General features: G+C 46.4%; 1 protein-coding gene across 2 annotated transcripts in view; it reads left to right on the top strand.

The window, feature by feature from the left end:
* The window catches only part of IFT27 (intraflagellar transport 27), an 84165-nt gene that overhangs the window by 847 nt on the left and 70861 nt on the right, over nucleotides 1-12457 (top strand). The gene's annotated exons all lie outside the window — the stretch shown is intronic.

Genomic DNA, 12457 nt, shown 5'->3' with positions numbered 1-12457 from the left:
TTGATGATCCTGTCAGAAGTAATTGCTGCTTTTTATGGGGACGGCGGGGACGGAGAAGATCCTGGCGGGGATGGGTGGGGATGGAGAGGATCCTGGCGGGGATGGGTGGGATTTCTGTCCCCGCGCAACTCTCTAGAGTGATCCCCGCTCATGCGCACACCCTGACGGTAGTGACAGGAGAAACAGCCTCCTGTCACTGCTATCAGGGCTCAGCCCAGCTCTCTCTTGCCTGCTCCCGGCGGCAGAGAGCAGGAGAGTCCAGGAGCAGGCAAGAGAGATCTGCCCGACCCCCCCCCCCCAGGCCCTGAGCACTCCTGCCTGCCCTGATCTCTCTTGCCTGCTCCCGGCCTCTCGCTTTCTGCTGCCCGTGGTTTTAAAGCGGGCCTGCACTGCGGGGAACGGCGGCAGAGAGTAGGAGAGTCCGGCGAGCAGAGAAGAGAGATCGGGCATCGGCCCGACACACCAGCCCTGCTCGACACTAGCCTCGCCCTCCTCCCTGCATGGCCCTCTCTGCACGGCCCACCCACCCCCAGCACGAAAAAGTTGGGAGCAGGAGGGGTGCTTGGTCCCTCCTGCTTCTAGTCCTCCCACCCTCAGGCTCACCCAACCCACCCGGTACTTTTGCAATAGCTGGAAGCAGGAGAGGTGCCCGGTTCCTCCTACTCCTTCCGCCAAGGATGCCATCATCTTCGGGAGCAGGAGGGGTGCCCAGACCCTCCTGCTCTTTTGCCGCAAAAGAAATTCATCTTCGGGAGCAGGAGAGGTACCCGGATCTTCCTGCTCCTTTGCCGCAAAAGAAAATCATCTTCAGGAGCAGGAGGAGTGCCCGGACCCTCCTGCTCCTATGACGATCTTCAGGAGCAGGAGTAAAGTCTTTCTGTTCCTGCTCCCCGGAGCTGCCGCCGCCCAATAGCGGCCTTAGGCCCAGCCCTGGCGCATCATCTGATGTACGGGGTGAGGCCTAAGGCCCTGATTGCCTGAGGCGCCTCAGGCTCCTCTCTTTGGAGGGGCCTGGGGCACCTCAGCCAATCAGGGACTTTCTTAGGGAGGAGTCTAGGGAAGTCCCTGATTGGCCAAAATAATGGGTAGGTGGGCCCGCAGCCCGGCGGCATGACTTTTGATTTTGAAACAGGGAGGGAGGTGGGTCGGGAGAAATTGAAAGGGGAGAGGTTTAGAACAAACGCCAGGAAGTTCTTTTTCACACAGAGGGTGGTGGATACATGGAACGCGCTACCAGAGGATGTGATAAACAGGAGCACGCTACAGGGGTTCAAAGAAGCTTTGGATAGGTACTTGGAAGACAAAGGGATTGAGGGGTACAGATAAGAGTAAAGGTAGATTATAGGGATGGGATTAGAGGTAAGTTACAAAATTAATCAGGGACCACTGTTCAGGCACTAGGCCTGATGGGCCGCTGCGGGAGCGGACCGCTGAGCAAGATGGACCTCTGGTCTGACTCAGCGGGGGCAACTTCTTATGTTCTTATAAAAAAAAATGAATAAAAATAACAGGCAGATGCTGGACTATGGGAGATGCAGACAGAAGAGACAGAGGGGGAGAGACCCTGAGAAAGAACAGAGAGATGCAAGATCAGAATAGAGGAGGGAGAAAGAGGGAGACATGTTGCCAATAGGGGTGGAGGAGAGAGGAAGAAAAGTTGGACTCATGGAGAGACAGAAAGAGATGTTGGTTGGGGAAGGGAATGAGGTCTGGAGGAGAGGAAGCATGCAGGAGGCAGACAGAAAAAAAAATGTTGGATGCACAGTCAGAAGGAAGTCCAACCAGAAACTAATTAAATCGGCAGACAACAAAGGTAGGAAAAATGATTTTATTTTCAATTTAGTGATCAAAATGTGTCAGTTTTGAGAATTTATAATCTGCTGTCTATATTTTGCACTATATTTGTCTAATTTTCTATAATTGTTACTAAGGTGACATTGCATACTGTATTTTAAAGTAATCTGCCTTGACCTCTTTGAAAAACAAAACAAATATAAATGCTAATTAACATTTTCTCTGCATACAGTGTGCTTTGTGTTTTTTTTAATTTTATGGTTACCATTATGAATTAAAAAGATATTTTGTGTACATAAAAAATGAATGGAAGAAATTGCATTACAATTAGTACTATTATAATGGGCTTGGGCTGGGGTACTAGGTTGGTATTTGTTAGACTTAGGGGGTACTTGGCTTGAAAAAGTTGAGAAACACTGATTTAGGTGACTATGGAGTTCATGTAGTAAGGGCCCCTTTTACAAAGCCACAGTAGTGATTCTCCCATGGCAAATGCTCCAAAGTCCATTCAGTTCCTATGGGCTTCATTGCATTTGCTGTGGCAGAATTGCTATCGCAGCTTTGTATAAGGAGCCCTAAGGCAGGAACTGTTGTCTCTGTGCTATGTCTTAAACAAAAAAAACAGATTGCTGGGGATGCAACTTGTTTCAAGTTGTTTCAACTGATTCAACATGTTTAATACCACTTTCTCAAGTACTGTAGTTTTGAAAGAAATGGAAGGTTTGATAGTGGCCAGTAGTTATTTAGAATAAGAGGATCTGCATTACTTTTTTACAAGAGTGGCTTAAATGCTACCGGAACACTGCCTAAGTGTCAAACCTTAAAAAAGGAAGTCATATTGAGCATTGGAAAATAATTAATAATAATTAACTAATAAAAATAATGCACATTTAATTTTCCCCACCACCAAATTTCCCCGCCCCGCCCCACCCGGCTACTTTTTCATGCCACCCGGCTGGAAAAATTTTGGGGGGAGAACACTGGTGCTTAACTGTTGAATCCTTGCTCCCCCTCTTTGTTCTTGGTAAAACTCTGCAACCACCTCCCAACTCTTAACTCGGCTGTTTGAACTGGATGCATGTTCCTTGGCTTCTGGAGCAATATCCTGCAGACAGCCCAGAACACAATGGCTTAGTGTGAGTGCATACTCCTATGTCCTGTGCTGCTAGAACATGCTCTCCCAGTCAGCATGCAATCTTTGAGGTTTCAAACTATGATTCTTGCTGGGCTTCCAAAGCTCGGAGTAAGCATGTGGCAAAGAATCTGATGTGGACTCTGCAGGCAGAAAATTGGCCATTATTAGTCTGGAATCTGTGACTGTCAGGATAAAAGGGGATGAGGAACCAGTCCCAGAAAACAGGAATTTTCCCTGGAGCCAGGGAGAGCAGAGCAAGGAAATGATCCAAGCCTGTGGTCAATGGGAAGTCACAAATTGGAGATGAGTTAAATCTACAAGCCAAAGGAAGTCTCACTTGTAGAGGACAGTTAGAAGTTAGAATCAGTAATGGGATGGGTGAGCCAAACTGCATGGAATGAGGACTAACTAGGGAAATGTGTATTGGAACTGCTGGAAATGGGAGGGGAATAGAAGGCTGGGAAAAGGGAAAAGAGCAGGCCAAGAGCAATTAAATTCCCTGCCCCCAAATATAAAGCATCAAATTATTCCTTTGCAGGTGGAGAAAAAAGTACAGAGGGAGAATGGTCAGTGAGATGAAATTAGGGAAAAATGAAAAAAAATTGGGAGAATAGAGTGGAAAAGAGGGACTGGTTGGAGAAAAGTGCTATAATGGCTTGAATGGAGGGGGGAGAGAGTATGATGCTGGGAGGCAAAGGAGAGAGTGGCTGGACCCTAGCTTTTGATTTGTCCACATTCCTCTTGACATTTAGATAGTTATCGCTATCATTCGCTACTAGATGCATTTTGGTTTTCCTTTACTGGGTGAGGGGAAATTAGTTGTGAGTTATGAGTTAAATTAGTTGTGAGTTATGAGTTGAGCACTAGAGAATGACACGGTGACAAAATTCATCACCATTCCCGTCCCCGTGGATAACCGCGGGAAATAATCCCATGTCATTTTCTAGTGTCTATTTCAACCTCAGTCCTTCTATACCAGCATTCTTCAAAGCAAAGCTTGCGGGTCAGTGGTTGTGGCCATTCATACTCTGATTCTTCCCTCTCTCCTTAAAGAATGACATAAAGATGGTTTACCGCAGTTATCCGCGGGGATGGGAACGGTGATGAATTTTGTCACTGTGTCATTCTCTATTGAGCACCCCCAATCGTTTTCAAATGTTGGCTCCTGTATCTCAAAATGATACATGCTGTTTATATGGACCATTTTTCAGATAAAGCAGTGTCTTGCAAACTTTGAAGCCGCAGCACACTAAACATGGTGGCCACGGCTTGAGGGCAACTGGAAGTACGCAGACATTGAAGCAATGTGATGTCATCACATCGATTTCTGCGCATTCGCAAAGGCCCTCCAGGTGAGGTTTTGAGCCACCGGGAGGTAAGAGGCATGGAGAGAAGGAGAGGTGCCGGCTGACTGCCTACCAGATGTGCCTTGCACCGCAAGAGACATGTCCTATAGGCAGTTAGCTAGTGGCACTCCTCCTCCCCGGCGTCTTGCAGCACACAGTTTGTGATAATACTGAGATAAAGTCTCAGAAAAGGATTTATATGGCTTTAGATGTTGATTTTATAAGAACATTTTTGTTTAAATGTTTTATGGTTTTTTTTTTTTATATATTTAAATTTTTTATTGAGAGTTTCATATTACAGATTTACATACCAAACTCAACAACAATACAGAATACAACAGCAGACAACGCAAGGACATCCGTGTTTATCCTTCACAGAGACCTAAAAGGCCCCCCACCCCCACCCCCCCTAACCCAGCACTACAGTGTCAAAAGTGCAAAAGAGAACTTCTAACTCAATGGGACAGACCCTCCCAAACAAGGGACCAGATTCTCCTAAATTTCCTCCAGGGACCAGGGCCACCCCTACGTACATCCAAATATTCAAATTTTAATAAAGTAAACAGTTCATTTCTCCACACAGTAACAGTGGGCATCTCAGCTTGGCGCCACAGCTCAAGGATACATTTTCTAGCCAATAAGGGACTTTGTGCAGCAGCAAATTATCACCTCTAGACAAACCCAATGTAGTAACTTGAGAAAAAAGCAGAATATCCAACCACAGAGGAATCTGCTTACTCAATATAGTTTGTAGATACAGTGCAACAAAGGACCAAAAGGTCTGAAGTCGGTCATAGGACCAAAACATGTGAAGCAAGCCTGCCGGGGTGGACTGGCACTGGGACACCGAGCATGAGATACAAATCCAGAGACATATGCCCAGTATGGAGACACATGTATTGTCTTATATAGTTTGTCTTTTATTTGTTATTGTATTAGTTGTTATATTTTAATTTGTATTGTACATCGCTTAGGAAATTAAATAGGCGATTTATCAAGCATTAATAAAACTTGAAACATGCAGCCGTAAAAGAAACTTGTACTGCTGTTCCTGCAATACTATGGAATGAGTCATCTAAGGGAGATGTTTCATAAGAAGACAAAGTCCATCCCCTGTAACTTGTTCAGAGGGGGATAGATCCTGGTTCCACACCGCTGCCATGACCTCTTAGTCCCACGGGGCACTAAAACTCCCCAAACTAACCTGGTGAAAAGACAAACTGATCCTGGTCAGGTGGGATAGAGTCAAGGTCTCTCGCACCATATCCGCTATATCTTCATTCAAGGAAGCAGCATCTAAAGCAGGGGTGTCCAACCTTTTGGCTTCCCTGAGCTGCATTGGCCGAAAAAAATATTTCTGAGGCCGCACAAACAAATGCTGCAGCAAGACAGGAGGGAGCTGGCAAGATGGTAAACACCCGGGGGCAGCAGAGGAAAACACTACATCACCCTCGACTGGGGCCGCACAAAATACTTCATGGGTTAATGAGACACTTGACGGTAGTAAAATCATTCATCAACCTCCAGGAAACCTTCTGCATGTAGGTCCTGAAAAGAACGAGCTACACCCTCCGACGACACCACATCATGCACATAACAAAGTCCCGAGCACTCCATCTCTGTAAATACCCTTTAGAAGCATTAGGATCCAGATCTCGGTTACCCCATAGTGGCAGCAAAACCATGGAGGTAAAAGGCAGATGCATTCACTTGCACAATCATAAATGTTTTATGTTTAAACGTTATATTTTCTTCACAGCCATAGATATTAGGCTAACTTTTCACAAAACATATTAGTCGCTTACATTTGGTTTTTACCTCGCATGTCTGCTTTGAAAACAACTTATTTGTAAGAAGATGAATATTTGCTTTAACTGAATTCAAAATAACCTAGGTATGCATCGAGCAATGTTGGTATGCATGTAGATGCTGTCACTAAGCTAAGTAAGGGCTATATTCACTAAGCAAACCGATCGTGTACCGATCGGTTTGTAACCACTTAACTATCAAATTTCCCTCTGGCCTGATTCACTTACCTCTTCTGCGATCTGCTTGGAATCCTTACAGGCAAATGAGGTGAAATGCATGCAAATTGGACAGCAACCTGATTCACTACACCAAATTTCCAATCCGACTGGGCTGGCCGATCACCTGAAGAAGCGACTGCTGGGGACCAGTCGAAAACGTCTTTCCCACTGGAAGCCCTGCTCTCTGCCCTGCAATCTCTCCTGCCTGCTCGCCCCGAATGCTGCCCTGCTATCTCTGCTGCTCGCCCTCGTGCCGCCCTGCTCTGCCTCAATCTTCCCCTGCATTGCCGTTCTCCTGCCCTTCCCCGAAGCTCTCCTGCCCTTCCCTGCCCAGCGAGCCTGTGGTTTTAATCCGTGGGTTTAAAGCGGGTTAAAACCACAGGCTCCATTTATCTTTTTGTGAGGGCAGCAGCTGGCAAAAGCGGGACCAGCTTTTAGGAGCCACGTGGGTTGGGGTCAGTGGAGGTGGCGGCGTTTCCACAAAGTCAAAAGTAAAAACAGTTTTTAAAAAAATCGCTGCTCCTATGGTCTGCGCATGTGCGAGCCGTGCAGGCAGATGGGGGCGTTCCTCCGATCGCCCTCATATGCATGTTTAAGTTTACTGAATCAGTCGGAGCTGCCAGGATCGGGGCCCGATCGGGCAAGTTAGTGAAACCAGCCCTAAATCTTTAGTGGTCGCATCTGTGAGCACTATATCTTGTTGGTCACATCCATGAGCATTGTAGCTATCTCTATGTATATGTAACAAATACCAGAATAATATCCTAGATCAGCGATGGCGAACGTATGGCACGCGTGCCAACTGTGGCACGCGAAGGCCTTGCAGCTGGCACGCGCAGGGCCGCCATCAGGGCAGTACTACTAGGGGGTGCACAGGAGAGAGAGCTGAACGGGGACGATGGAGGACCCGCGGGGTTAAATATAACTCAAGCCACGAAGCTCGTCTTCTACTCCGACTGCCCTGCCGCTCACACAGCCGATCGGAAATCTTCCCCGACGTCAGCGCTGATGTCGGGGAAGATTTCCGATCGGCTATGTGTGCGCGGCGGGACAGGCAGGAAATAGAAGACAAGCCTACACGGCTCGAGCTACATTTTGCTGAGAAAGTTGCTAAGATGGGCTGGGAGACAAACGGGGAACACAAAAGGGGGAGGGAGTGCGTTTTGGACACAAGGCATGAACTTGGGAGAGAGGAAGGGAGGGAAAGAGATGCTGAGGTGGGGGATGGAATGGGTTTTTGGACACAGAAAGCATGAACTTGGGAGAGAGGAAAGGAGGGAAAGAGATGCTGAGGTGGGGGAGGGAATGGGTTTTTGCACACAGAAGGCATGGACTTGGGAGAGAGGAAGGGAGGGAAAGAGATGCTGAGGTGGGGGATGGAATGGGTTTTTGGACACAGAAGGCATGAACTTGGGAGAGAGGAAGGGAGGGAAAGAGATGCTGAGGTGGGGGATGGAATGGGTTTTTGGACACAGAAAGCATGAACTTGGGAGAGAGGAAAGGAGGGAAAGAGATGCTGAGGTGGGGGAGGGAATGGGTTTTTGCACACAGAAGGCATGGACTTGGGAGAGAGGAAGGGAGGGAAAGAGATGCTGAGGTGGGGGAGGGAATGGGTTTTTGGACACAGAAGGCATGGACTTGGGAGAGAGGAAGGGAGGGAAATAGATGCTGAGGTGGGGGAGGGAATGGGTTTTTGGACACAAGGCATGAACTTGGGAGAGAGGAAGGGAGGGAAATAGATGCTGAGGTGGGGGAGGGAATAGGTTTTTGGACACAAGGCATGAACTTGGGAAAGAGGAAGGGAGGGAAAGAGATGCTGAGGTGGGGGAGGGAATGGGTTTTTGGACACAAGGCATGGACTTGGGAGAGAGGAAGGGAGGGAAATAGATGCTGAGGTGGGGGAGGGAATGTGTTTTTGGACACAGAAGGCATGGACTTGGGAGAGAGGAAGGGAGGGAAAGAGATGCTGAGGTGGGGGAGGGAATGTGTTTTTGGACACAGAAGGCAAGGACTTGGGAGAGAGGAAGGGAGGGAAAGAGATGGTTGTGTACACGGGGAATAGAAGAAAGGAGAATTTTTGGTCATAGGGAGGGGTGGGGGCGGTCTGCCCCGGTTTTACGCCCCAAGGGGGTGCACAGCTGGTCACCCTCCAGTGTTCTCCCTAGGCTGGCAAACTGCGTCTCTTTAGCCACTTGAGTGACACCGCCGCCATTGGAAACAGGACGGTGCCAAGTTCTCCCTGCTTTTCCCTGTGGGGCCGACCAACTCTTGCCACCCGCGTCAATTCTGATGTCGGAGAGGACGTTCTGGGCCAGCCAATCGCTGCCTGGCTGGCCCAGAACGTCCTCTCCGATGTTAGAATTGATGTCGAGTGGCGAGAGTTGGTCGGCCCCGTGGGGAAGCGAAGCAGGGCGAACTCGGCGCCGGCCTGTTCCCGATAGCGGCAGTGGCAGCCTATTCCCCAGTGGCGGTGGCAGCATTTTCCCAATGTGGTGGCATAGGGGAGGGCAAGGAGAAAGAAAGAAAGGGGGGGACATGGAGCCAAAAAAAAAGAAAGAGGGCAGGGTGAAACAAAGAAAAATGGGGCACGGAGAGAGAGAGAAAGACAGACATACAGAATGAAAAGGGGTATGGAGAGAGAGAAAAAGAAAAAAGGGGGCAGGGTGAAACAAAGAAAAAGTTTAGGGAGGGAATGAGGTCTGGAGGAGAGAAAGCATACAGGAGGCTGAAAAAAGGGAAGAAATATTGGATGCACAGTCAGAAGAATAAAGTGCAACCAGAGACTGATGAAATTACCAAAGGTAGGAAAATGATTTTATTTTCAATTTAGTGATCAAAATGTGTCCGTTTTGAGAATTTATATATGCTGTCTATATTTTGCACTATGGCCCCCTTTTACTAAACCGCAATAGTGTTTTTTAGCGCAGGGAGCCTATGAGCTTCAAGAGCAGCGTGGGGCATTCAGCGCAGGTCCCTGCGCTAAAAACCGCTATCGCGGTTTAGTAAAAAGGGAGGGGGAATATTTGTCTATTTTTGTATAGTTGTTACTGAGGTGACATTGCATAAAGTCATCGGCCTTGACCTCTTTGAAAACCCGCGGAATATAAATGATAATTAACATTTTCTCTGCGTACAGCGTGCTTTGTGTTTTTAAAATTTTATTGTTGGTAGATCATTTTGACTTGGCCACAAAGGTAAGGGGGAGGGAGGGGAGCTGCTGAAAGAGTCTACCTTGACGTGGTTGCAGGCTTACAAATCTTTTGGCCAAAGAGTGCGGCAACAGAGAAAAGTATGTGTGTATTCGGCCCATGAATGAAATCATTAAAACATTATAAATTGCCAATAAATTGAAATGAAAACCAAAGGATTGTGAATCAAATTGATTCTCTGACAATACAAAGATTCCAACCTTTAAAAATGATGTTACATAGTTCAGGCAACTTTATAAAGAGTTTTTAGATACTAAAATCTTGTTATTAAGGTTTAATTGACGTGCTGGCACTTTGAGGAAATTCTTTGGTTTTGTGCGGCAGTTTGGGCACTCGGGCTCAAAAAGGTTAGCCATCACTGCTCTAGATGGACATTTTGGAATCTTCATTCCTTTTGCTCCAAAGATTAAAAATCAGTTCCAAACTTTAGTAAACTAGGGAACTCTCAATGAAGTTCAGTGTTCTCCCCAGAAATTTTTTCCAGCCGGGTGGCATGAAAAAGTAGCCGGGTGGGGCGGGACGCAGTAATTTGGTGGTGGGGAAAATTAAGGGCTCCTTTTACTAAGCTGCAATAGCGTTTTTAGCGCGTGCAGACTTGCCGCGCTACATGGCTAGAACTAACGCCAGCTCAATGCTGGCATTAGCGTCTAGCACGTGCGGCAATTCTGCGCGAGCTAAGCATGTGGTAAAACCGCTAGCGCAGCTTAGTAAAAGGAGCCCTAAATGTGTACTATTTGTATTAGTTAATTATTATTAGTTATTTTCCAATGCTCAATATGGCAGCCTTTCTTAAGGTTTGACACTTGTTCCATAATTTTTTATTAAATTAAAGAAGTATCCAATTCTAGAAGTGAATAATTAGATATTTGCCCTCTTTCAAATGGTATAGAGCAGCGTCTCTCAAACTTTTTTAACTCCGGCACACTAAACGGAGCAAATGTTTTTTGTGGCACACTAAATGCAGCAAATAGTTTTCATGGCTGGAAAAAAATTCTGAAGAGAACACTGTTGCCGTTAGTTTTCAAGGTCCAATCACGTCAAAGACTGATGCTTATCTGGGCAGTTGTATAATAAAAAGAATGGATAAGATAACATGAGACGTGAAATTGTCATGAATCAGAGGGATACATACCCTATAGGTCCTAAAAGCAGGCTTGTGGATTCGATATAAACTATGAAGGCAGTGGTGTACCTAGCATATGTGACACCGGAAGCCCATCATTTTTTTACAACCCCCTCCCCAATCTGTATGAAAAACATGATTTTTATAACAATCCACACATCACACAAGAGTGTACCTAGGAAAAGGCAGCATCTTACATACTGCAGTGAGCAGTACAACAACAATACACCCATTGTAAAACTAAACAAGCCAGTCTAGTACAGATCAATCCTACACAGTCAATCCTAACTGAAAACCATGTCTTTCGAACACACAGAACACAGAAAACACCTTCACCTAGTATGGAATATGTAATCACAAACTAACCCCTCTCCCTTTTACAAAACTATAATGTGTTTTTTAGCCATGGTGGTAACAGCTCAGACTCTCATAGAATTCTGAGCAATTACCATCATGGCCTGTGCTAAAAAAATGCTCTACAGTTTTGTAAAAGGGGGGATAAAATAGAAAAACGTAGACAAAGGTTAAATTGAACCACCAAGAAGCTGGACTCTGTATACAATGCAACACCACAGAAACAGCGATGCATCTCCCCTAAAGCAAAAAAATAAATAGAATTTTTTTCTACATTGTCTTCTCTGGTTTCTGCTTTCCTCATAGTCTTGTCACTCTCTTCCTTTCATCCACTGTCTACCCTCTCTCTGCCCCTTCTATATGGCATCTTCTCTCCTTGTATTCCCCTTCCATCTCTCCCTTTACCCCTATTATTCTGGCATCCATCTTCTTCCCTTCCCTCCTCCAATGGTGTGGCATCTCTCTCCTGTTCTTCCCTTCCCTCTCCCACACGTCCATGGTCTGGCATTTCACTCTCTCCTCTCCCTTCCCCCCACTTCCATCAGCATCTGCCCCCTTTCTCTCCCTCCACCACCATTCCATACCACCCTGACCCCCTTTTTCTCCCTCTACCACTCTTCAATGCTCCTCTCTCCCTCCAAACCAGCAAGGTCCCATGATGACTGCTTCTGTTGCCTCTGCCTCTGGAAGATTAAGTGATGTTGGAGGGGGTGGGCCGGCAGACGCAGGGAGTTGTGGCAAGGTTCCGCAATGACTGCAGCTGCTAGTCCGTCTTCCGGAGGCAGAGGCAGCAAATGCAGTCATCGCAGGACCTTCCTGCACTTCAGTGTGGCTGCCGATTCTGCTTTGGAATAAGTATGGCAGCCGCGCTGAGGTGCAGGTGCCATTTAGAGCAGCTCGGAAGGTTCTGGATCAAGCCGGTTGTGTATCCCCCCTAAGGCTGGCATCCAGGGCGGTCTGCCACTGTATGAGGGGACAAAAAATAATAAAAAGAATGGATAACTTGACCAATTTAGACATGTCATACAATTATAACCACAAAAATATGTCATAAAATGTAATTCTAAACTCAAAAGACTCTAGACGAAAAGCAGACTATAGAAAGGAAACCAGAAAAGACCAGGTAGATGAAAAGTGAAACCTGGGAAAGATCTAAATTATTGTTCAAATGAGCTTCTATTAAAACCAAAGAATAAAACCACAGCACTCGGGAAAGTAAAAAAGGGAGAGTAAAATGGACTTAACAAAAAGGTCTCTGCACTGATGAGATAAATTCATACGCAGAATAAATGTGAACACGCGACATTGGGGCTATGATATTTGATCTGTTGAAAGAGGCGCCAAAAAAGTGTCGGCAGTGGATTGAATGCACACTGATAGGGGAGGGGCATCGGGCTGTTAAAAAAGGCTGCTTTAATAAATAAATGAAAATACTGGTGAAAAACTAAATAAAAAACCAAAACCATGAT

This window comes from Geotrypetes seraphini, chromosome 2 (assembly GCF_902459505.1).
Source record: "Geotrypetes seraphini chromosome 2, aGeoSer1.1, whole genome shotgun sequence".
Taxonomy (NCBI): domain Eukaryota; kingdom Metazoa; phylum Chordata; class Amphibia; order Gymnophiona; family Dermophiidae; genus Geotrypetes; species Geotrypetes seraphini.
The sequence above is the reverse complement of the archived record's forward strand: the minus strand, read 5'-3'. Positions and strand labels throughout refer to the sequence as shown.